Source organism: Triticum dicoccoides, chromosome 7B (genome assembly GCF_002162155.2).
Source record: "Triticum dicoccoides isolate Atlit2015 ecotype Zavitan chromosome 7B, WEW_v2.0, whole genome shotgun sequence".
Lineage (NCBI taxonomy): Eukaryota > Viridiplantae > Streptophyta > Magnoliopsida > Poales > Poaceae > Triticum > Triticum dicoccoides.
Window position 1 is genome coordinate 465,572,839 of NC_041393.1, and position 23,993 is coordinate 465,596,831.

General features: G+C 43.3%; 1 pseudogene; it reads left to right on the plus strand.

Annotated features, from left to right (window-relative positions):
* Window positions 1-7,886: 7,886 nt before the first annotated feature.
* Window positions 7,887-8,529, plus strand: LOC119338991 (annotated as a pseudogene).
* The last annotated feature ends 15,464 nt before the right edge of the window (window positions 8,530-23,993 follow it).

Here is a 23,993-nt window from a genome sequence, read left to right on the forward strand (position 1 = left end):
GGAAGATATCGGCCTGTCGTCAAGGTGCCAGGGAGGCCTGGGCCATGGTGAAGACTCGGTACGCGAAGGCGGACCCGAATCACATGGCCGAGGTTGGCCCTATGGGTCCGGACAGAAAGGAGATCCCTGTCAGTTTAGTATATGGCCAGGTAGAACTGGTTGCCAAGTATTCTCAACAAGATTGTAAATTAGACCGCCTGTTGGATGGTATTGAAGAAGAATATACCGAGTCGGATTGACTCTATAATGTAAAATTACATGAAAAATGCCTTCTAGCCGGATTGTAGATCGTTTGTCATTGCGGACCTTTTCGCTTCGACCTCTGGACCCTATAGTCCGAAGTGTGTCCGAATACCCTCTCGATTATGTAAGAACCGGGGCATGTGTGGAGACAAGGCGTAGGGGTCATAATTGCTTTAGCAGACAAGTGCCCAACTAGTTATGTTATATTACATGGTTAGTAAGAAACATCTTCCAGGGAGAATAGTTCTGTTAGGGGTTCCTTTCCCTGGGAGGCATTGCCCTAAAGTGCATGTACGAACTGCTAAAAAGAGCAGAAAAGCATCTGGGAGCAGATAAAAAACAAGAAAAATCATCTTTTAGTTCACCGACCGAATATTCCCTTAAGAATGCTAGCTTTCGGCTTCACCCAATCTGAGGTACCCATCCGGCTGACCTGGCAGTAACAATCGCAGAGGTGCTCCCTTTACCACCTAGCCGAACGAACGGGAACGTAGGGGTAAGCACAGGAGCCAGGCAACCCAGCTTGGCAAAAACTTAAGTCATATCGATGCATATAATGGTGTATAAAGGTTCATGCGGAAGTGTCACACATGTTTTGGGCATGAGGCCCGTTTATATAAACTTTTGATAAAGAAGACCCCAGGTATGATGAGCGCGGGTGGCGCGTCAAGTATGTGCGAACAATGCGCAAGCAAGCCCCTAAGGGCTTGGGAGAAGGGAAAAAAGGATGAAGAGGGAGGGAAATGCCAGACAGCTAATGTGAAAAAATAATAAAGGGGACAGAGGAAGGAGATGAACACGGAGTCCGGCGCTAGGCGTAGAATCTTCGTAGGCGTGCTGCGTTCCATGGGTTCGGCTCGAGTCGATTGTCCGATGCGTTTCGCAAACGGTACACTCCACCAGTCAGTACTTGGTCGATTATGAAGGGACCCTCCCATTTGGGCTTTAGTTTGTCCTTTTTCTTGTCCGGCAGGCGTAGAACTAGTTCGCCAACGTTATAAGTTTTGGCACGTACTTCTCTGCTTTGATATCGTCGAGCCTGCTATTGATAGAATGCGGAACGGGCTTTTGCCACGTCGCGCTCCTCCTCCAATATGTCCAAGCTGTCCCGCCGATTGAGCTCGGCTTCTCTTTCTTCACACATGCGCATGTGAGGTGAGTCATGAATTATGTCGCAGGGCAGGACTGCCTCTGCGCCGTATACCATAAAAATGGTGTGAATCCGGTAGTGCGATTCGGCGTGGTCCGCAGCCCCCAGAGTACGGAGTCGAGCTCCTCTACCCAGTGTGTGTTAGATTCCTTGAGGGATCGCACTAGTCTGGGTTTTATGCCGCTCATGATGAGATCGTTGGCTCGCTCGACTTGACCGTTAGTTTGTGGGTGATAGACTGAAGCGTAGTCGAGCTTGATGCCCATGTTTTTGCACCAGAGTTTAACTTCGTCGGCCGTGAAGTTTGTGCCATTGTCAGTTATGATGCTGTGGGGGACGCTGTAACGGTGTACAACCCCGGATATGAAGTCTATCACAGGTCCGGATTCGTCCGTCTTTACAGGCTTGGCCTCTATCCATTTGGTGAATTTGTCCACCATGACCAGTAGATATTTTTTCTTGTGGGTTCCTCCTTTAAGGGGTCCAACCATGTCAAGCCCCCAGACCGCAAAAGGCCAGGTGATGGGTATGGTTTGTAGGGCGGTAGGCGGCATGTGGCTTTGATTAGCGAATAATTGGCAACCGACGCATCGCTGCACTAAGTCCTGAGCGTCTGTCCGGGCCGTCGGCCAATAAAATCCGGTACGGAAGGCCTTGCTTACGAGGGCCCGGGCTGCGGCGTGGTGCCCGCCTAGTCCGGCATGAATTTCAGCCAGAAGATTTCGCCCTTCTTCTTCGGAGATACACCTTTGAAGGACTCCGGTTGTGCTCTTCTTATAAAGCTCTCCCTCCTGGACTTTGTAGGCTTTAGATCGCCGCACTATGCAGCGGGCCTCGTTTTGGTCCTCGGGAAGTTCCTGCCTAGTTAGGTAGGCTAGGAATGGTTCTGTCCACTGGGCAATGACTGCCATTATTGTGTGGGCTGATGGTGTTGCTTCGTTGGCAGAGCCACCAACTGTGTCAGAATGTTTGGTGAGGGGTAGTGTGGCTGTGTCCGAGTTGTTGTTTCCGAACTCTCCCTCCCATGTTACGGATGGCTTGAAAAGCCTTTCTAGGAAGATGTTGGGAGGGACGGCATCGCGCTTTGAGACGATGCGTGCCAGCACGTCTGCTGCCTGGTTGTTCTCCCGAGCTATATGATGAAATTCGAGCCCCTCAAACCGGGCTGACATCTTTAAGACGGTGTTGCGATAAGCTGCCATTTTCGGATCTTTGGCGTCAAAGTCTCCATTTATTTGGGATACCGCGAGGTTTGAATCCCCATGGACCTCTAGGCGCTAAATGCCCATGGAGACTGCCATCTGGAGACCATGTAGAAGGGCCTCGTATTCGGCTGCGTTGTTGGAGTCCGTGTACATTATCTGGAGTACATATTGGACTGTATCTCCTGTAGGGGACGTCAACACGACGCCAGCCCCCAGGCCAGCCAACATTTTCGAGCCGTCGAAGTGCATGATCCAGTTGGAATATGCGTCGTACTCTTTAGGGAGCTCGGCTTCGGTCCATTCAGCGATGAAGTCAGCCAAAACCTGCGATTTGATAGCTCGCCGTGGCTTGTAAGTTATATCGAACGGGAGGAGCTCAATGGCCCATTTGGCAATCCGGCCCGTTGCGTCGCGGTTGTTTATAATATCATTAAGAGGTACTTCGGATGCCACTGTTATTGAACACTCTTGGAAATAGTGTCGCAGCTTCCGGGATGCCATGAACACCGTGTATGATATCTTTTGATAATGCGGGTACCGTGACTTGCATGGGGTTAGGACAGTGGACACGTAGTAAACTGGTTTTTGGAGAGGAAACTTGTGTCCGTCCGTTTCTCGTTGACGACGAGCACCGCGCTTACAACTTGATTGGTTGCCGCGATGTATAATAGCATTGGTTTGCCCGTATTGGGCGCGGCCAGGACCGGATTTGTTGCCAGTATGGCTTTGATTTCTTCGAGTCCGGCCGTGGCGGCATCCGTCCACTCGAAGTGCTCGGTGCGCCACAGGAGGCGATAAAGGGGTAATGCCTTTTCTCCTAAGCGGGAGATAAAGCGGCTTAGAGACGCCACGCATCCGGTCAATTTTTGTATTTGCTTGAGGTCTTTTGGGATCCAATTGCGACAGAGCTCGGATCTTGGCTGGGTTTGCCTCAATTCCTCTACCGGATACAATGAAGCCCAAGAGCTTTCCGGTTGGCACGTCAAAATGCATTTTTCTGGGTTGAGCTTAATGTCATATGCTCGGAGATTGTCGAATGTGAGCCTCAAGTCGTCTACTAGAGTTTCGACATGTTTGGATTTGATGACCACGTCATCTACGTATGCTTCAACTGTTCTGCCGATCTGGTTGGCCAGACATGTCTGAATCATGCGCTGATATGTTGCGCCGGCGTTTTTGAGCCCGAAGGGCATCGTGTTGAAGCAGAATGGGCCGTATGGGGTGATGAATGCCGTTGCGGCTTGGTCTGACTCTGCCATCTTGATTTGGTGGTAGCCAGAGTATGCATCGAGGAAACACAATGAATCGTGTCCTGCAGTGGCGTGGATGATTTGATCAATTCGGGGGAGGGGGAAGGGATCCTTTGGGCAGGCTTTATTTAGGTCTTTGAAATCAACACATAGGCGCCAGGATTTGTCCTTCTTTGGTACCATCACCAGGTTTGCTAGCCAGTCCGGATGTTTTATATCTCTGATGAATCCGGCTTCCAGTAATTTTGCTAGCTCCTCTCCCATGGCTTGTCTCTTGGGTTCGAAGAAACGCCGAAGAGTCTGCTTAACGGGCTTGAACCCTTTTAGGATGTTCAGGCTGTGCTCGGCCAGCCTGCGTGGGATTCCTGGCATGTCTGAAGGGTGCCAGGAAAAAATGTCCCAATTTTCTCGTAGGAATTCTCTGAGTGCGGCGTCTACATCAGGTTTTAGTTGTGCCCCGATGGAGGCCGTTTTTGTGGCGTCCGTTGGATGGACTTGGAACTTGACTATTTCGTCTGATGGCTTGAAGGAGGTGGACTTGGATCTTTTGTCGAGTATCACATCGTCCCTGTCCACCGTGGAGCGCAACACAGTTAGTTCCTCGGCCGCCAGGGCTTCGGATAATGCCTCAAGGGCTAGTGCGGCCGTCTTGTTTTCGGCATGGAGCGTTGTGTTCGGATCACTAGCAAGAGTGATGATTCCGTTGGGTCCGGGCATTTTGAGCTTCATGTACCCGTAATGGGGTATAGCTTGAAAAATTGTGAATGCTTCTCACCCTAACAGAGCATGGTATCCGCTGCTGAACGAGGGCACTTGAAATGTGACCTCCTCGGATCTGTAATTATCCGGCGTGCCGAACACCACGTCCAGTGTGATTTTCCCTGTACAACATGCTTCCCGACTGGGGATTATTCCTCTAAAGGTTGTGTTGCTTCGCTCAATGCGACTCCAGTCTATTTCCATTTTTCGCAGTGTTTCCTCATATATGAGGTTCAATCCGCTGCCGCCGTCCATGAGTACCTTTGTAAGCCGGAAGCCGTCCACTATTGGACTGAGGACCAATGCAGCTGGTGCTCGAGCTGACCGGAATTTAGGTTCGTCACTGGCATTGAAAGTAATAGCCGTGTCAATCCATGGATTTGTTGTTGCTACCTGGTAGACTTCGGCAAGGCTGCGGAGCGTTTGCTTCCTCGCATTGTTCGATGCGAAGGTCTCGAAGACTGTTGACACCGTACTGGCGTTTCTGGGGTGGTGCTCTATGGATTCTGGAGTTAGAAGCTCCTCGCCGCTCTTGGCCACCTGCCGGAGTATCCAACATGCTCTAAGGCTGTGAGTTGGTGCGACTTCCCCTGAACTATGAATTTTACAGGGTCCATTGAGCCATCCCTCCAATACCGTCCCATACCCTGTAGAGGGTTTTTGTTTTTTGCTGTTTGGCTTAGGTGCCTGGCGATAATGCGCCCTTTTGTTTCAGACTGGGATTGTATTCGGGGCAGGATTGTCCCAGAATTTTGTTTCGGTTTTCCGAACGCTTTCTGTCGCATAGTACTTTTGTACTATGGGTGTCAAGTTGGCGAAGCATGTAATTTCGCGACGACTTATGGCGTTGAGGATTCCGATGTCCATACAGTTGTTACAGAAGAATGTAATTGCATCCTTCTCACGGCAGTCATTTATTCTGTTAATAACCAGGAGGAATCTGGCCCAGTAGTGGTGTACTGTTTCCCCGGGCTCTTGCCGTATTTGGGATAAATCCCTTATAGTTGGGTGGGCGGGTGGATTTAAATCCGAAACTCGCCCGATCTAAGACTCAGGGCCAAGAAATTTCTGAATCTGGAAGCTTGTTTTCTTGGACGTTGTTCGATGAATCGAGCCTGCTGCCTGACTTCAGGTTCAGGGCTTGGGCGACATCGTCCCCTCCGCGGATATCCGGCTTGGAGGAGTCGGGAATCCGGACACATCTGGTCCTTAGGATGGGTGAAGATTCACCGCGTTGTTCTTCCACCACTTCAACATGGTGGGTGACCTGGGGAGAGTCAATCTCTCTCTGATCGGGTTTAAGTCCCATCTGGCCATAATCTGTAGTGACTCCCAGGGCGGCGATGCGATCCAAGAGCTCGTTTACAGAAGAGAGCTCCATCGGATCTAATTGCTCGGCGAGTTCCGAGCTGATCTGGAGGTTGCTTTCGATGACCCGAGAGGTCATCGCCGGCGCGGCGGCCGAACAGGCGGTCATTAGAAACCTGCCTAGCCGGATAGTTTGGCCGACAGCCAAAGCTTCTTTAGCAACAGCACCGTCTTTAAATACGGGGTGCGGGATCCTTCCTGTTGGTGACGACACAGAGGAACTCTCAATGAAAGCACCAATGTCGGTGTCAAAACCGGCGGATCTCGGGTAGGGGGTCCCGAACTGTGCATCTAGGCGGATGGTAACAGGAGACAAGGGACACGATGTTTTTACCCAGGTTCGGGCCCTCTCGGTGGAGGTAAAACCCTACTCCTGCTTGATTGATATTGATGATATGGGTATTACAAGAGTTGATCTACCACGATATCAGAGAGGCTAAACCCTAGAATCTAGCCTATGGTATGATTGTTATCTGTCCTACGGACTAAAACCCTCCGGTTTATATAGACACCGGAGAGGGCTAGGGTTACACAGAGTCGGTTACAATGGGAGGAGATCTTCATATTGTATTGCCAAGCTTGCCTTCCACGCCAAGGAAAGTCCCTATCCGGACACGGGACGAAGTCTTCAATCTTGTATCTTCATAGTCCGGGAGTCCGGCCAAAGGTCATAGTCCGGCCATCCAGACAGCCCCTAATCCAGGACTCCCTCAGAGATCTATTCGATGTAACTCTTTTTGCGGTGTGTTTGTCGAGATCCGATGAATTGTGGGTTTATGATCAAGTTTATCTATGAGAAATATTTGAATCTCCTCTGAATTCTTTTATGTGTGATTAAGTTCTCTTTGCAAGTCTCTTCGAATTATCAGTTTGGTTTGGCCTACTAGATTGATCTTTCTTGCAAAGGGAGAAGTGCTTAGCTTTGGGTTCAATCTTGCAGTGTCCTTTCCCAGTGACAGCAGGGGCAGCAAGGCACGTATTGTATTGTTGCCATCGAGGATAAAAAGATGGGTTTTATATCATATTGCATGAGTTTATCCCTCTACATCATGTCATCTTTCTTAATCTGTTACTCTGTTCTTTATGAACTTAATACTCTAGATGCATGCTGGATAGCGGTCGATGTGTGGAGTAATAGTAGTAGAAGCAGGCAGGAGTCGGTCTACTTGTCACGGACGTTATGCCTATATACATGATCATGCCTAGATAATCTCATAATTATTTGCTTTTCTATCAATTTATCGACAGTAATTTGTTCACCCACCGTAATACTTATGATATCTTGAGAAGCCACTAGTGAAACCTATGGCCCCCGGGTCTATCTCTTATCATATAAGCTTTCAATCTACTTTTATTTGCATCTTTACTTTTCCAATATATATTATAAAATACCAAAAATATATTTATCTTATCATATTATCTCTATCAGATCTCACTTTTGCAAGTGGCCGTGAAGGGATTGACAACCCCTTTATTGTGTTGGTTGCAAGTTCTTGTTTGTTTGTGTAGGTGCGTGGGACTTTTGAGGAGCCTCCTACTGGATTGATACCTTGGTTCTCAAAAACTGAGGGAAATACTTACTCTACTATTGCTGCATCACCCTTTCCTCTTCAAGGAAAACCAACGCAAGCTCAAGACATAGCAGTTGTCAATCCCTTTCGGGTACGGCGCCTCAAGATTAAATCTGAGAATGGTTTTGTTGTAACCGGGTTTGTTGGTTCGGTTTCTCTATGTGGGTATGTGTAGTTCGGGTGTTAAGGGGCCGACTCTGACAACGGTTTAATTTAGTTCGGTTTTGTGTATCAAATGGTTGGGTATAATCAAGAATGGGCTCAAACAGTTATGGTTCCAAAAAGTTAAACCCATGGGTCGTGCGCGGTTTGGGAGAACTATTTTAGGCATATTTGCTCCATGGTTGCCTATAACAGAGTACATGGTCGGTGTGGGGCTGCACGCAAGGTGTTTGCTGAAAGGTGTTTTGAGGACTTCCCGTCCTGCTTCGGGGAGAGCAGGGTCCAGATCGCAGACACGGCGTCGTCCTTGAGCAGCGCTGGTAAGGGTGCGACGCTGAACATGGTCACCTGCCTCTACCTTATGCAGTTCGCTGGCCGGCCCTGCGTCATCTCCGTCACCTGGAGCAAGGGCCTCATAGGGTAGGGCGTCAGCATCGTCATCAATGGTCTGTCCGGCAAGAGCCTCTGCAAGGCGGACATCAAGCTCGGGCTTTTCTCCAAGAAGAAGGGCTCCAAAAGCCTCGACATTGACGGCGGCAAGGTCGACATCTTCTAGGGCCTGATGGCCGCTAGGTCCAGCATGGAGCCAAAGCCGCTGGAGGGCTTCTTCGTCACGCTGGTGTTTGACCTCGAACTAGTGCTCCTACTCGGCGACACGAAGAAGGGTGCGTACAACAAGACCGCCAACCAGCCGGCGCTGAACGAACGCGGCCAGGAAGGTGCACATTTACGGCAAGAAGATTTTACTCTGCAGTTCTGCGACAATGGCCAGTTCCATGACAGTTACATAGTGTGACACTGTTGACCTCAAGGTTCAGTAGTAGGACGAGCACACCAGGTTGCTCTACGTTGCACTACCAATCCAGGTTCAGCAGTTGATGCTCTCATGCCATGGCAAATCAAGAAGCAAGATCAAAATGAAAATATGATTAATTGATCTACTAGCTTGTCGTCCATGAATCCGACCTTGCAGGTGACCATCTTACTAAACCACCTGGATGTTAGCTTGCGAGTTGCCTTATGTGTTGACCTAGTAGAGCAAACAGTTTTGAACCCACTTTAGAAAATGGTTTTAATCATCAATGGGCACTTGGTTTAGTTTAGTTTGGTGTAAAGATCGGGTGGGTTTGGTTTTAGTTGGGTTGATAATTTTTTAAATGGGTTTGGTTATGGTTGGGCTGGCATAAATTTTCGTGTGGGTTCAGTTGAGGTATGGTGAAGTTTTCAAACCATCCTCAGGTTTACTCAATGTAGGCAAATAACGTGAGATAAAAGTGTTAGATAGGATAAATAGATCGCGGAACAAATAAATTACAGCAAGGTATTTTTGTATTTTTGGTTTAATAGATCTGAAAATAAATGCAACGGAAAATAGATCGCAAAGGCAAATATGATGAAAAGAGACCCGGGGGCGTAGGTTTCACTAGTGGCTTCTCACGAGAAAAATAGCAAATGGTGAGAAAACAATTACTACTGGGCAATTAATAGAACTTCAAATAATCATGACGATATCCAGGCAATGATCATTATATAGGCATCACGTCCAAGATTAGTAGACCGATTCCTGCCTGCATCTCCTACTATTACTCCATACATCGACCGCTATCCAGCATGCATCTAGTGTATTAAGTCATGGAAAAACAGAGTAATGCAATAAGAACGATGACATGATGTAGACAACATCCGTTTATCTATTATGAAGATATGGATCCCATCTTGTTATCCTTAGTAGCAACGATACATACGTGTCGGTTCCCCTTCTGTCACTGGGATCAAGCACCGTAAGATCGAACCCACTACAAAGCACCTCTTCCCGTTGCAAGATAAATAGTTGTCCAAACAAAACCCAAATAACAGAGAAGAAATATGAGGCTATAAGCAATCATGCATATAAGAGATCAAATAAGACTCAAATAACTTTCATGGATAAAAACATAGATCTGATCATAAACTCAAAGTTCATCGGAACCCAACAAACACACCACAAAAAGGCTTACATCATATGGATGTCCAAGAGACCATTGTATGATAATCAAGAGAGATAGAGGAAGCCATCTAGCTACTAACTACGGACCCGTAGGTCTACAAAGAACTACTCACGCATCATCGGAGAGGCACCAATGGAAGTGGTGAACCCCTCTGTGATGCTGTCTAGATTGGATCTGGTGGTTCTGGACTTTGCGGCGGTTGGAATTGATTTTTGTCGACTCCCTAGGGTTTCTGGAATATTGAGGTATTTATAGAGCAAAGAGGCAGTTTAGGGGGCACCCGAGGTGGGCACAACCCATCAGGGCGTGCCTGGGCCTCCTGGCGCGCCCTGGTGGGTGCTGCTCCCCTCGAGCCACCCCCAGTTGCTTCCTTGGCCCACTGGATGTCTTCTGGCCCAAAAAATATCATCCAGGAGTTTCGCTGCATTTGAACTCCGTTTGATATTGATTTCCTATGATGTAAAAAACATGCAGAAAACAACAACTAGCACTGGGCACTATACTATGTCAATAGGTTAGTACCAAAAATGATATAAAATGACTATCAAATGATTATAAAACATCCAAGAATGATAATATAATAGCATGGAACAATAAAAAATTATAGATATGTTGGAGATGTGTTAGCATCCCCAAGCTTAATTCATGCTCGTCCTCGAGTAGGTAAATGATACAAACATAATTTTTGATGTGGAATGTTGCCTAACATGTTCATCACATTTCTTTTCTTTATAGCATGGACATATGGACTTTTATATGATTCAAAGCAATAGTCTAGTTTTGACATGAATATTTTAATACTCAAGCATACAAACAAGCAACCATGTCTTTCAAAATATCAACACTGAAGCAAGTTATCCCTAGCCCATCATGCTAAATCATTGATCCATTCATGAAACACACTCGAATATTAGCTACACCCAATGCTCAAATACGATCATAGTGCCCTTTAGTTGGTGCTTTATAAGAGAAGATGGAGACTCAAATTCAAAAAAAATCGCATAAGTAAAAGAAAGGCCCTTCGCGGAGGGAAGTAGAGATTTGTAGAGGTGCCAGAGCTCAAAGCTTAAACTGGGAGATAAAAACATTTTGGGAGGCATACTTTTCCCACCAATGAAAACGACTTAGAGATCTCAACACTTTCCATGCTAGATACATCATAGGCCGTTCCCAAACAGAAAATAAAGTTTATTCCTTTTCCATTATTACTTTCACTTTCCATGGCTAACCTTATCCACGGGTGCCCTCCATACCAACACTTTCCAAGGTATTTATTATTTGACAACATAAAGTAAATTCATTATTGATTTCGGGACTGTGCATTGCTACGTCTTGAGCTTGCGTTGGTTTTCCTTGAAGAGGAAAGGGTGATGCAGCAATAGTAGCGTAAGTATTTCCCTCGGTTTTTGAGAACCAAGGTATCAATCCAGTAGGAGGCTCCTCAAAAGTCCCACGCACCTACACAAACAAACAAAGAACTCGCAACCAACGCAATAAATGGGTTGTCAATCCCTTCACGGCCACTTGCGAAAGTGAGATCTGATAGAGATTGTATGATAAGATAAATATATTTTTGGTATTTTATGATATAGATTGGAAAAGTAAAGATGGAAATAAAAGTAGATTGAAAGCTTATATGATAAAAGATAGACCCGGGGGGCATAGGTTTTACTAGTGGCTTCTCTCAAGATAGTATAAGTATTACGGTGGGTGAACAAATTACTGTCAAGCAATTGATAGAAAAGCGAATAATTATAAGATTATCTAGGTATGATCATGTATATAGGCATCACGTCCGCGACAAGTAGACCGACTCCTGCCTGCATCTACTACTATTACTCCACACATCGACCTATATCCAGCATGCATCTAGAGTATTAAGTTCATAAGAACAGAGTAACGCATTAAGAAAGATGACATGATGTAGAGGGACAAACTCATGCAATATGATATAAACCCCACCTTTTTATCCTCGATGGCAACAATACAATACGTGCCTTGCAACCCCTATTGTCACTGGGTAAGGACACCGCAAGATTGAACCCAAAGCTAAGCACTTCTCCCATTGCAAAAAGATCAATCTAGTAGGCCAAACCAAACTGATAATTCAAAGAGACTTGGAAAGATAACTCAATCATACATAAAAGAATTCAGAGGAGATTCAAATATTTCTCATAGATAAACTTGATCATAAACTCACAATTCATCGGATCTCGACAAACACACCGCAAAAAGAGTTACATTGAATAGATCTCCACAAGAGAGGGGGAGAACATGGTATTGAGATCCAAAAAGAGAGAAGAAGTCATCTAGCTAATAACTATGGACCCGAAGTCTGTGGTAAACTACTCACAACTCATCGGAGGGGCTATGGTGTTGATGTAGAAGCCCTCCATGGTCGATTCCCCCTTCGGCGGAGCGCCGACGAAGGCTCCAAGATGGGATCTCGCGGATACAGAAGGTTACGGTGGTGGAAATTGTTTTTCGTTGGCTCCTTCGATGCTTTCAGGGTATGTGGGTATATATAGGAGGAAGAAGTAGGTCGGTGGCCGCCTGAGGGGCCCACGAGACAGGGGGGCGCCCTCCACCCTTGTGTCTGCCTCGTCTGCTTCTTGGCTTGCACTCCAAGTCCTCAGGATCACGTTCGTTCCAAAAATCACGCTCCCGAAGGTTTCATTCCATTTGAACTCCGTTTGATATTCCTTTTCTTCGAAATACTGAAATGGGCAAAAAAAACAACAATACGGGTTGGGCCTCCGGTTAGTAGGTTAGTCCCAAAAATGATATAATGTGTAAAATAAAGCCCATAAACATCCAAAAGGGGTAATATAATAGCATGGAACAATAAAAAATTATAGATACATTGGAGACGTATCAAGCATCCCCAAGCTTAATTCCTGCTCGTCTTCGAGTAGGTAAATGATAAAAACAGAATTTTTGATGTGGAATGCTACCTAGCATAATTCTCAATGTAATTTTCTTTATTGTGGCATGAATGTTCAAATCCAAATGATTCAAAATAAAAGTTCATATTGACAAAAGAAATAGTAATACTTCAAGCATACTAATCAAAGCAATAATGTCTTCTCAAAATAACATGGCTAAAGAAAGTTCATCCCTACAAAATCATATAGTTAGGCTATGCTTCATTTTCATCACACAAAAATGTTCCCAAATTCTACACCCCCGATGACAAACCAAGCAATTGTTTCGTACTTAAATAATCTCAAACTTTTTCAACTTTCACGCAATACATGAGCGTGAGCCATGGATATAGCACTATGGATGGAATAGAATATGATGATGGGGATTGTGTGGAGAAGACAAAAAAGGAGAAAGTCTCACTTTGACGAGGATAATCAACGGGCTATGGAGATGCCCATCAATTGATGTCAACATGAGGAGTAGGGATTGCCATGCAACGGATGCACTAGAGCTATAAATGTATGAAAGCTCAACAAAAGAAAACTAGTGGGTGTGCATCCATCTTGCTTGCTCACGAAGACCGAGGGCATTTTGAGGAAGCCCATCATACGAATATACAAGCCAAGTTCTATAATGAAAAATTCCCACTAGTATATGAAAGTGACAACATATGAGACTCACTATATGAAGAACATGGTGCTACTTTGAAGCACAATATTTGAGACTCGCTATATGAAGAACATGGTGCTACTTTGAAGCACAAGTGTGGAAAAGGAGATAGTAACATTGCCCCCTTTTTATTTATTTTCTTTTCTTTTCTTTTTTTTTCTTTTTTTCTTTTTCTTTTTTTTTCTTTTCTTTTTGGGCCTTTATTTTTTTTCTTTTGGGGACAATGCTCTAATAATGATGATCATCAAACTTTTATTTATTTACAACACATGAATTACAACTCGAAACTAGAACAAGATATGACTCTATATGAATGCCTTCGGCGGTGTACCGGGATGGTGCAATGAATCAAGAGTGACATGTATGAAAAATTATGCATGGTGGATTTGCCACAAATACGATGTCAACTACATGATCATGCAATGTCAATATGACAAAAGTAATGCGTGTCATGATGATAAATGGAATGGTGGAAAGTTGCATGGCAATATATCTCGGAATGGCTATGGAAATGCCATAATAGGTAGGTATGGTGGCTGTTTTGAGGAAGATATAAGGAGGTTTATGTGTGATAGAGCGTATCATATCACGGGGTTTGGATGCACCGGCGAAGTTTGCACCAACTCTCAAGGTTAGAAAGGGCAATGCACGGTACCGAAGAGGCTAGCAATGATGGAAAGGTAAAAGGGCAATGCCGTGGCCATAAGCTTGCGTTTGAAACGCTCTTGGTCGACGGGATCCTCTGGCACGACGAATTCGTCGTCGTCGAGGCTTGCCTCGTCTTCGGAGGGAGGCATATAATTGTCGTACTCAACCTCTTTGTCTGCCGCTCTCTCATGAGGGCTGGCTCCTTCGTCCTCCCACGCTGAATCCTGCTGGAGGGGGTTGTCTTCGGCACTGTCCGGGGTGTTGACGTCTCCGGTGCTGGATTCGTCGTTCTTGCTTTGGCGGGATTTAGAGCGGCGTCGCTAATGTCGGCGCTTGGGTTGCTTCTTGGAGGGGTCATCCTCCGCTTTTTCATCTCCATCCCCTGCTTTGGGGGTGTCCACCATGTATATGTCATATGACGAGGTGGACTTCCAGTGCCCTATAGGTGCTGGTTCTTGGTCGTCTCCTTCATCGGCGTCCATACCGTCGATGTCTTCGGAGTCGAAGTCTAGCATGTCGGTTAGATCGTCGACAGTGGCTACAAAGTGGGTGGTGGGTGGGTTTCGAATTTCCTCGTCGTCCGTATCCCAACCCTACTAACCATAGTCTGGCCAGGGCTCTCCTGACAAAGAGAGAGACTTTAGTGAATCCAGGATATCACCAAAGGGGGAGTGCTGAAAGATGTCCGCGGCGGTGAACTCCATGATCGGAGCCCAATCGGGTTCGATCGGAAGGGGTGCGGAGTATTCGGAGTCCGGAACGGAGTCCGGCACCTCGGAGTCACGGGACTTGCAAAGGACTAGGCTGGTATTCGGCTCTATCGCCATAGAGATTGTTGCTCCCGGGGCGGCGTCCAACCGTCCGTCCCGACTAGCGTAGTCGGCTCCAAGCTAATGGTCGGAGCGGACACCTGAGCGGCACTCTGGGCGCTGTCCGACGGCAGAGCTAGATCATGCCCATCGAGACAGTGCGGCACGCTCGGCCGTGGCTCGAATCCGTCGAAGATCAAGTCCCCGCGGATGTGGGCCGTGTAGTTTAAGCTTCCAAACCTGACCTGATGGCCAGGGGCGTAGCTTCCGATCTGCTCCAGATGGCCAAGTGAGTTGGCCCGCAGTGCGAAGCCGCCGAATACGAAGATCTGTCCGGGGAGAAAAGTCTCACCCTGGACCGCGTCGTGGTTGACGATCAAAGACGCCATCGGGCCTAAAGGCGACGACATAGAGGAACTCTCAATGAAAGCACCAATGTCGGTGTCAAAACCGGCGAATCTCGGGTAGGGGGTCCCGAACTGTGCGTCTAGGCGGATGGTAACAGGAGACAAGGGACACGATGTTTTTACCCAGGTTTGGGCCCTCTCGGTGGAGGTAAAACCCTACTCCTGCTTGATTGATATTGATGATATGGGTATTACAAGAGTTGATCTACCACGAGATCAGAGAGGCTAAACCCTAGAAGCTAGCCTATGGTATGATTGTTATCTGTCCTACGGACTAAAACTCTCCGGTTTATATAGACACCGGAGAGGGCTAGGGTTACACAGAGTCGGTTACAATGGGAGGAGATCTTCGTATCGTATCGCCAAGCTTGTCTTCCACGCCAAGGAAAGTCCCTATCCGGACACGGGACGAAGTCTTCAATCTTGTATCTTCATAGTCCGGGAGTCCGGCCAAAGGTCATAGTCCGGCCATCCGGACACCCCCTAATCCAAGACTCCCTCAGTGTGCATCCAACTTGCTTGCTCACGAAAACCTAGGGCATTTTGAGGAAGCCCATCATAGGAATATACAAGCCAAGTTCTATAATGAAAAATTCCCACTAGTATATGAAAGTTACAACATATGAGACTCGCTATATGAAGAACATGGTGCTACTTTGAAGCACAAGTGTGGAAAAAAGATAGTAACATTGCCCCTTTTTTTCTTTTTTTTTCTTTGGGCCCTTTTTTTCTTTTGGCCTTTCTTTTTTTTCTTTTTTTCTTTGGCCTTTCCTTTTTTTGGCCTTTCTTTTTTTTTATTTTGGGGACAATGCTCTAATAATGATGATCATCACACTTTTATTTATTTACAACTCATGATTTACAACTCAAAACTAGAACAAGATATGACTCTATATGAATGCCTCCGGCGGTGTACCGGTATGGGCAATGAATCAAGAGTGACATGTATGAAAATTTATGCATGGTGGCTTTGCCACAAATACAATGTCAACTACATGATCATGCAAGGCAATATGATAATGGTAATGCGTGTCATAAAGATAAAATGGAACGGTGGAAAGTTGCATGGCAATATATCTCGGAATGGTTATGGAAATGCCATAATAGGTAGGTATGGTGGCTGTTTTGAGGAAGATATAAGGAGGTTTATGTGTGATAGAGTGTATCATATCACGGGGTTTGGATGCACCGGCGAAGTTTGCACCGACTCTCAAGGTGAGAAAGGGCAATGCATGGTACCGAAGAGGCTAGCAATGATGGAAAGGTGAGAGTGCGTATAATCCATGGACTCAACATTAGTCAAAAGAACTCATATACTTATTGAAAAAATCTAGAAGTCATCAAAACCAAGCACTACGCGCATGCTCCTAGAGGGATAGACTGTAGGAAAAGACCATCGCTCGTCCCCGACCGCCACTCATAAGGATGCACAATCCAAGGACACTTCATGTTTAAAATTTGTTACACAACTTTAACCATACGTGCATGCTACGGGACTTGCTACTTCAACACAAGCATTCTTTAAATCCATAATCACCCAACTAGCATGACTTTAATATCACTACCTCCATATCTCAAAACAATTATCAAGTATCAAATTGATCATAGCATCCAATTCACTTCCTATGGTAGTTTTTATTATACCCAACTTGGATGCCCACCATTCTAGGACCAATTTTATAACCATAGCAAATACCATGCTGTTCTAAGAGACTCTCAAAATAATATAAGTGAAGCATGAGAGACTATCAATTTCTACAAAATTAAGCCACCGCCGTGCTCTAAAAAGATATAAGTGAAGCACTAGAGCAAAAACTATCTAGCTCAAAAGATATAAGTGAAGCACATAGAGTATTCTAATAAATTCCAATCAAGTGGGTTTCTCCCAAAAGGTGTGTACAGCAAGGACGATTGTGGTAAACTAAAAAGCAAATACTAACATCATACAAGACGCTCCAAGCAAAACACATATCATGTGGCGAATAAAAATATAGCTCCAAGTAAAGTTACCAATGAACGAAGACGGAAGAGGGGATGCCTTCCGGGGGCATCCCCAAGTTTAGGGTTTTGGCTATTCTTGAATATCTTGGGGTGCCATGGGCATCCCCAAGCTTAGGCTTTTGCCACTCCTTATTCCGTAGTCCATCAAATCTTTACCCAAAACTTGAAAACTTCACAACACAAAACTCAACAGGAAATCTCATAAGCTCCATTAGTGAAAGAAAACAAAACCACCACATAAGGTACTGTAATGAACTCATTCTTTATTTATATTGGTGTTAAACCTACTGTATTCAAAGTTCTCTATGGTTCATACCACTTAATACTAGCCATAGATGCATCAAAATAAGCAAACAACACACGGAAAACAGAATCTGTCAAAAACAGAACAGTCTGTAGCAATCTGTAACTGGCGCAAACTTATTGAACTTTAAAAATCCTACCAAACTAGGAAGTCCTGGGAAATTTGTCTATTGATCAGCAGCAAAAAGAATCAACGCAAAATCACGTTTCTGTGATTTAACAAAACTAATTTCGTGCGCACAAAGTTTCTTTTTTTCAGCAGAATCAAATTAACTATCACCATAGGTTATCCTATAGGTTCTACTTGGCACAAACACTAATTAAAACATAAAAACACATCTAAACAGAAGGTGGATGCAAAATTTATTACTAAACAGAAACAAAAACAAAAAACACACATAAAATTGGGTTGCCTCCCAACAAGCGCTATCGTTCAACGCCCCTAGCTAGGCATAAAAGCGAAGATAGATCTAAGTAGTGCCATCTTTGGCACTCAATTCATAAGTAGCTCGCATGATAGATTCATAAGGTAATTTAATTTTCTTTCTTGGAAAGTGCTCCATGCCTTTCCTTAACGGAAATTGGAATCTAATATTCCCTTCCTTCATATCAATAATCGCGTCTATCATTCTAAGGAAAGGTCTACCAAGAATAATAGGGCAAGAAAGATTGCAATCTATATCAAGAACGATAAAATCTACGGGCACCAAATTTCTATTTGCAACAATGAGAACATCATTGATCCTTCCCATTGGCTTTTTAATGGTGGAATCCGCAAGGTGCAAATTTAAAGAGCAATCATCAAGATCATGGAAACCTAGAATATCACATAAGGTTTTCGGAATCGTGGAAACACTAGCACCCAAATCACACAAAGCATGACACTCATGATCTTTAATTTTAATCTTTATAGTAGGTTCCCACTCATCATTAAGTTTTCTAGTTATAGAAACTTCCAAATTAAGTTTTTCATCATAAGATTGCATCAAGGCATCAACCATATGTTTGGTAAAAGCCTTATTTTGACTATAAGCATGAGGAGAATTAACAACGGATTGCAACAAGGAAATGTATCTTTATAAAGAACAATTATCATAATCAAATTCCTTGAAATCCGAGATAGTGGGTTCAATGCTATTTAAAGTCATGACCTCTCCAATCCCACTTTTACCAAATTTAGCATCAAGATCTAAAAACTCCGAATTATTGGGACGCCTTCTAACTAAAGTTGACTCATCTCTAGTCCCATTATTATTAAGATTCATATTGCAAAACAAAGACCTCATAGGGGACACATTAATAACTTTAAGATCTTCATCATTATATTCACCTAATTTTTCTGGTTTGGCAGCCATCTTATTGACTAAGGTAGCTTGCTTATCAGAAATTTGGGCTATAGAATTTTCAAGCCGGGTAATTTGAGAGTTTAAACCATAAAATTCTTTAGACATATCATCAAGCTCCTTGTTCATAAACCCCAAATAACCTTTTTGTTCTTTAAGCTCTTTTCTGAAGAAATTATTGTGCTCAAATTGTAAAGTCATAAAACTTCTAATGTTTGATTCAATCCCTTCCAACCTTCTAAGAAGGAGGTCGGTACTCTTAGGCAAAGCCATAAGGATAAACAGGCACACAAAAAGACAAGCGAGAGGGAGAGGAGAAGATTGGGAAAAAGAGGGCGAATAAAATGGCAAGGGTGAAGTGGGGGAGAGGAAAACGAGAGGCAAATGGCAAATAATGTAAATGCGAGAGAGATGAGTTTGTGATGGGTACTTGGTATGTCTTGACTTGAGCGAAGACCTCCCCGGCAACGGCGCCAGAAATCCTTCTTGCTACGTCTTGAGCTTGCGTTGGTTTTCCTTGAAGAGGAAAGGGTGATGCAGCAATAGTAGCGTAAGTATTTCCCTCAGTTTTTGAGAACCAAGGTATCAATCCAGTAGGAGGCTCCTCAAAAGTCTCACGCACCTACACAAACAAACAAAGAACTCGCAACCAACGCAATAAAGGGGTTGTCAATCCCTTCACGGCCACTTGCGAAAGTGAGATCTGATAGAGATAGTATGATAAGATAAATATATTTTTTGGTATTTTATGATATAGATTGAAAAAACAAAGATGCAAATAAAAGTAGATTGAAAGCTTAGATGATAAAAGATAGACCCGGGGGGGCATAGGTTTCACTAGTGGCTTCTCTCAAGATAGCATAAGTATTACGGTGGGTGAACAAATTACTGTCAAGCAATTGATAGAAAAGTGAATAATTATGAGACTATCTAGGTATGATCATGTATATAGGCATCACGTTCGCGACAAGTAGACCGACTCCTGCCTGCATCTACTACTATTACTCCACACATTGACCGCTATCCAGCATGCATCTAGAGTATTAAGTTCATAAGAATAGAGTAACACATTAAGAAAGATGACATGATGTAGAGGGATAAACTCATGCAATATGATATAAACCCCACCTTTTTATCCTCGATGGCAACAATACAATACGTGCCTTGCAACCCCTATTGTCACTGGGTAAGGACACCGCAAGATTGAACCCAAAGCTAAGCACTTCTCCCATTGCAAGAAAGATCAATCTAGTAGGCCAAACCAAACTGATAATTCAAAGAGACTTGCAAAGATAACTCAATCATACATAAAAGAATTCAGAGGAGGTTCAAATATTTCTCATAGATAAACTTGATCATAAACCCACAATTCATCGAATCTCGACAAACACACCGCAAAAAGAGTTACATCGAATAGATCTCCACAAGAGAGGGGGAGAACATGGTATTGAGATCCAACAAGAGAGAAGAAGCCATCTAGCTAATAACTATGGACCTGAAGGTCTGTGGTAAACTACTCACAACTCATAGGAGGGGCTATGGCGTTGATGTAGAAGCCCTCCGCGGTCGATTCCCCCTCCGGCGGAACGCCGGCGAAGGCTCCAAGATGGGATCTCGCGGATACAGAAGGTTACGGCGGTGGAAATTGTTTTTTGTTGGCTCCCTAGATGTTTTCGGGGTACGTGGGTACATATAGGAGGAAGAAGTAGGTTGGTGGCCGCCCGAGGGGCCCACGAGATAGGGGGCGCGCCCTGTATGGGTGGGCGCGCCCTCCACCTTCGTGGCCGCCTCGGCTGCTTCTTGGCTTGCACTCGAAGTACCCTGGATCACGTTCGTTCCAAAAATCACGCTCTCAAAGGTTTCATTCCGTTTGGACTCCGTTTGATATTCCTTTTCTTCGAAATACTGAAATAGGCAAAAAAATAGCAATACGGGCTGGGCCTCCGGTTAGTAGGTTGGTCCCAAAAATGATATAAATGTGTAAAATAAAGCCCATAAACATCCAAAAGGGGTAACATAATAGCATGGAACAATCAAAAATTATAGATACGTTAGAGACGTATAAAGCATCCCTAATATCTTTGCCGTACTCTCGTGCAATGACAAGTGAATAAACACTCATCGTGAGAATAACACATCTAGCATGGAAAATATTGGTCACCCTTCACTGCCTCACGAGCGGTAGAGAACACAAAAGAGAAATTTATTTTGAAAATTAAAGATGGCACATGCAAATTTGTTTAGAACGGCATGGAAATACCGCATATAGGTAGGTATAGTGGACTCATAAGGCAAAACTGGTTTAAAGGGCTTTGGATGCACAAGTAGTGATCATACTTAGTGCAAAATGAAGGCTAGCAAAAGATTGAGAAGCGACCAACCAAAAAACAAAAAATCTCATACCCAAGCATTAAATATAAGTAACATTGAATAATGCACCACAAGTAGGATATAAATTTCATTGCATAACTATTGACTTTTGTGCTTGCATAGGGAATCACAAACCTTAACATCAATATTCTTACTAAAGCATAATTACTCATCAACATGACTCACATATCATATCATCATATCTCGGAATACTAAGAATCAAGTTTATTTTGTACAATGATCTTTATGAAAGTTTTTATTATATCCTCGTTGGATATCTATCACTTTGGGACTATTCTCATATGTTGCTTTTGCTAAGCTCAAACAAATATAAGTGAAGATCATGAGCATAATTTTTTCTTTCTCTCAAAATAATCTAAGTGAAGCAAGAGAGAATTTATTAATTTGTTTACTAAATCACAAATAAATCTAAGTGAAGCATGAGAGCATTTCTTCAAAAATAACAAAGCACACCATGCTTAAAAAAATATAAGTGAAGCACCAGAGGAAATCCATGGCTCTAAAAATTTAAGTGAAGGATAGGAGCAAGCATAGCATAATTTTTGGCTCTCTCAAAAGGGTGTGTCCAGCAAGGATTAAACACTTAAAACACAAAGAAAAACAAGCAAAGACTCATATCATACAAGACGCTCCAAGCAAAACTCATATTATGTGACGAATAAAAATATAGCTTTGAAATAGTGATGGTTGTTAGAAGAAAACGGGGATGCCACTCGGGGGCATCCCCAAGCTTAGTTGCTTGCTACTTCTTTGAATATTATCTTGGGGGTCCCTCGGTCATCCCAAGCTTAGCCTTTTTTTAATCCTTATTCCTTCATCCATCGTAAGATCACCCAAAACTTGAAAACTTCAATCACACAAAACTCAAACAAAACCTTCGTGAGATCCGTTAGTATAAGAAACCAAACCACTACTATAATTACTGTAGAAAATCTATTCTTATTTTGGTTTTGCATTATATCTACTGTATTCCAACTTTTCTATGGCAAAAACTCATCAAAGAAAACCATAGAATCATCAAAACAAGCACACAACGCAAAGAAAATAGAATCTGTCAAAAACAGAACAGTCTATAGCAATCTGAATATTTCGAATACTTATGTGACTACAAAAATTCTGAAATAAATTGGTGGACGTGGGGAATTTGTCTATTAATCTTCTGCGAAAATAATCAACTCAAAATCACTCTTCTGTTAAAAATGGCAAATAATCTCGTGAGCGCAAAAGTTTCTGTTTTTCAGCAAGATCAAATAAACTTTCACCCAAGTCTTTCCAAAGGCCTTGCTTGGTACGAACACTAACTAAAACACAAAGGACACAATCATAACAATAGAATAATTTTGCTAACACACAATAACAGAAAGAAAAAAGCAAAAATAAATTTTATTCATTGGGTTGCCTCCCCACAAGCGCTATCATTTCACGCCCCTAGCTAGGCATAAGGCGTAGGATCTAAGTATTGTCATCTTTGGTTCTAGATCCATAAGATGCCCTCATGATTGATTCATATGGTGGCATAATTCTTGTTCTAGTGAAGTGTTCCATTCCCTTCCTTAGTGGAAATTTAAATTTAATATTGCCTTCTATCATATCAATCACGTCACCAATAGTACGCAAAAATGGTCTACCAAGAATAATTGGACAAGACGGATTGCAATCAATGTCAAGAACAATAAAAATCTATGGACACATAATTCCTATTTGCAAGAATAAGAACATCATTAATTCTTCCCATAGGCTTTTTAATAGTAGAATCCGCTAAGTGCAAATTTAAATAGCATTCTTCAATATTGGTGAGACCAAGCACATCACATAAAGATTTCGGAATTGTAGAAACACTAGCACCCAAGTCACACAAAGAAAAGCACTCATAATTTTTAATCTTGACTTTGATAGTAGGTTCCCACTCATCATAGAATTTTCTAGGAATTGAAACTTCTAATTCCAACTTTTCTTCAAAAGCTTTCATCATGGCATCAACAATATGTTTAGTCAAGGCTTTATTTTGCTCATAAGCATGGGGTGAATTTATCATGGATTGCAACAAAGAAATACAACCAATCAAAGAGAAACTATCATAATTAAAGTCTTTGTAATCCAAAATAGTGGGCACATCACTAGTTAAAGTCTTGACCTCTTCAAACCCACTTTTATAAATTTTCTCAACAAGATTTTCACCCTCCGAATCGTAGGGACGCCTTCTAACTAAAGTTGACTCTTCTCCAGTCCCTTTTTCATCAATCTTAAATTTACTAAACAAAGAATCAATAGAAGAAACACCAATCATTTTAAGATCTTCATCACTTTTATGATAGTAATCACTAGAAAACGCTCTTTATAAAAATTCTCTTTTAGCTCTAACATAGCGGATCTTTTCTTACTTTCATCCATAGAAACATAAAGAGCTTTAATTGATTCTTCAACTTTAGGAACAAGAAATTTCATCTTGATAGTTTCTACATCATGAGAAATTCTATCAACACATCTAGACAAATCATCAACTTTATTCAACTTTTCTTCTATCGAAGTGTTGAAAGCTTTTTGCCTATTGATAAATTCTTTAATATTGTTCTCAAGATCAGAGGTGTTTCTATTATTATTATAAGTACGATTACCATAGGAATTACCATAATTATTAGAGGAATTACTAAGAAAAGGCCTAGGATTAAAATAACATCTATGGCATCACTATTTTGCTCAATCAAAGTAGACAAAGGCACATCATTAAAATCAATAGGAGCACTTTTATTAGCAACCAACTTCATAAGAGAATCAACTTTTCACTCAAAGAATTTATTTCT